Below are 2,886 nucleotides of genomic sequence, written 5' to 3' on the forward strand. Positions count from 1 at the left end.
GAGCAGATGGCGCACCGTCGTCCTGGCGACGCTGTTGGTGCGCGAAAAAAGGTGCCGGCCCCAAATGGGGCCAACGCACGCACCACACACCCACACACGCAGGGCACCGACGGAATGATAGTGTGTGCCGAGGAATAGTTTTCTAATTAACAGGCCCGGCCCCCGGGTGGGGACCGAGGCACGCCCGACGCGCGTGTATTTGAGCGCAAAGTTTTAATTCGAGTTTTAATGAATTGTGTGCGAGCGAAGAAAGTCCTTCGGACCGGAACAAATACAACAATGGCGTGAGTTCCGGGAAATTCGGGAAGCTAAAAAACAGGTGGATGGAAATGCAACGCATCAAACCAATTTTCCGGCGCCGGCGGTGTGCGCGTGTGGTGCAATGTTGCAAATTTGGAATTTGGAACTTTTCTTCGGTGGCAGCCACTTTCGGTTGATTATCATGTTGCGGCATCAGGCCTTTCTCGGAGGTCCCTTTGTGCCGTGCGATCCGAGGCAGCAAACTTAATAATGACGTCGCGGCACGGAGCATAAAGCTTGGGTCCCGCCGTCACTCTGGGCCTGTGGCCGTGCGTAATACAAATGAAATGCTATATTTTTTGCAGAACCACCACCCGCCCACTGGGGGGGAAGTTGTAAGCGGTGTGGAACTGGCGTGTAATTATTTCCGTTCCTGTTCGGTTCCCGGTTCTTGTTATGCCGACGCCCGGGATCCGCTGAAGCATCGTGCGTGTGCGCTGTTCCCTAACGAGCCCCCGTGTCGGTGACGCGTGGCGCAAGCGACAAGGATCCCGTGGAGGTGCCCGCGAAAAGTCAACCCGGCCGCCGACGATGCGTAATGCAATAGAGAGCTCGGGAGCCGGAACCGGCAACCGGCACCTCGGGATGACGGGGGGATGAGGCCCTTCCCGGGTTGCCCACCAAAACCACTGGTAATTATTGTTGGGATCCTTCGGCCGGGCTTTCTGGAGGAGCGAGCCCCGGGAAAAACGGGTCGCCCACCTTACGGAGGCAACTTTTCCCGGGCAAGTGTTCCCGAGAAGCATAAAGTTGACAAACTGCACCTCCGATCCGGGACGCCGGCACAAACCACAGCCACGAGGAAAAGGTCGGGACCAACCGGGACTGGCGCACACACAGCTTCGGTCGGGGGTAGTTTGTAAAATTTCAACCCCTTGGCGATGCGTAGAGCGAAGCCCGTTGGCGGTTGGCGCCGCCGCCGCTGCAACTGTGCGAATGCACTTGGTAGGATGCACCGTATGCATCACCCGGGAACCCCTTGGTCGCTGGGTTTGTAACGCAACGCCGGGTGCCGGAGGGTGCGGGACACAACCTGCACACACGTGCAGCATTAATTTGGAACGCAGCGCCGGCCTTTCGTTGGCAATCCGTTTTTTTTCTCCCTTTTTTCTTGCGTTTTGTTCGCTCCCCTTTTTCCATTCTCTAGTTTCCTCCGTTTCGCGGGAAAAGGGCCCGGGAAAAACCAGACTTCGCTAACCAACTTTTCCGCCCTGAAGCCGGAAAAGGTGTGAAATGAGGTTTAAACTTCTTTCATATTCATTTTTTTTTGTTTTCCGCTCGTTTCGTCAGAACACTCGGCAAATGTGATGCTTCATCTGGCGCAGGGTCGTGGTCGCGGGGATACGTCGTCCGTGGGGTCCGGAGGGTTGATTAAATGACGTTTCGCTGTTCGCCACTTCATCACCTTCGCGCCACCCTGCAGGTAGTGGGAGCGTAAAGGGCAAATGTTTTGCAAAACACTTCCGGCGGCCGAACGGACGATGCAAACGGAGGGTTTCCTTTTTTTCTCATATTTTTGCATGATTTGTATTTATATTAGTGTTTTGTTTTAAATTTTTAAATCAGTTGGTGTGAGAAATGAACGAAATACTGTATAAGCTTGATAAATAGATTTACAATAAGTAGGTAGACAATATTATAACATTTTTTATGGAGCTATGCCGATTTGATAGGCTGTTGAGGCCGCCAACACGCGGTGCGTTATTGTCGATTTACAGCTTCATTTACGTGAGTTTCCAGGAATATTTCAACAAAATCGGCGAAAAAATCGAAAGATATTTTTACGCTCTAGCAATAATTTTAAAAATCAATAATCGTATGCATAAAGATGACGAGCCCAGAATAGAATGAAGCCACAGTCGACATTTTCTATGATTCCAGTGTTATGATAGTTCAGTCAGTATTGTCGCACTTTATGGCTTTGTGTAGTTTTAACTTCAGGGAAATGTACTCATTTGATAACTTTTACAACGATTTTTCATAAATAATTGATACAACAAAATGATCAACTGATACATACAGAAAAAAACCTATCGACATTAATTGATCAAATTTAATCTCCAAAAATTCACAAAAAAGAGTTAAATAAAATTTTGTGCTTATTAATTTTTAATCCTGTTTGAATTTAATTTAATTTTAATTTGAAAGAAACATTTTAATAACTGAAAGCACAAGACCGACCAAGAAAACGGTGAAGCTGGTCGCTTGAATCCGACTAAGCAGAACTCTAGACTGACCTGACCAGAGCCGACCCAAAAAGAAGGGAAAAATTACTCAACCAATCGATTTGCTCATAAAACCAACAGATTTTGCCAACGAAAATTCATAAATTGCTTTAAAAATATAGAATAAGTAGCTAACAATGGCTACGACTTCCATTACAAAAGCCCGACGGCCCATGCTCAATGAAAGTAGTTAATGAACGGAGCGACGGGGTTCATCACTTCAGCGCTCAAGTCTTTCGGAAAGTGTCAAAAAACGCCAAATGTGCAACATTGGTTCCGTTTGTTATTTTTTTATTTCACCTTCCGCCACCAACAGAGACATCGCACGTGCGTGATGGTGAAAATATTGTGTCCACAAAAA

Source organism: Anopheles bellator, chromosome 2 (genome assembly GCF_943735745.2).
Source record: "Anopheles bellator chromosome 2, idAnoBellAS_SP24_06.2, whole genome shotgun sequence".
Lineage (NCBI taxonomy): Eukaryota > Metazoa > Arthropoda > Insecta > Diptera > Culicidae > Anopheles > Anopheles bellator.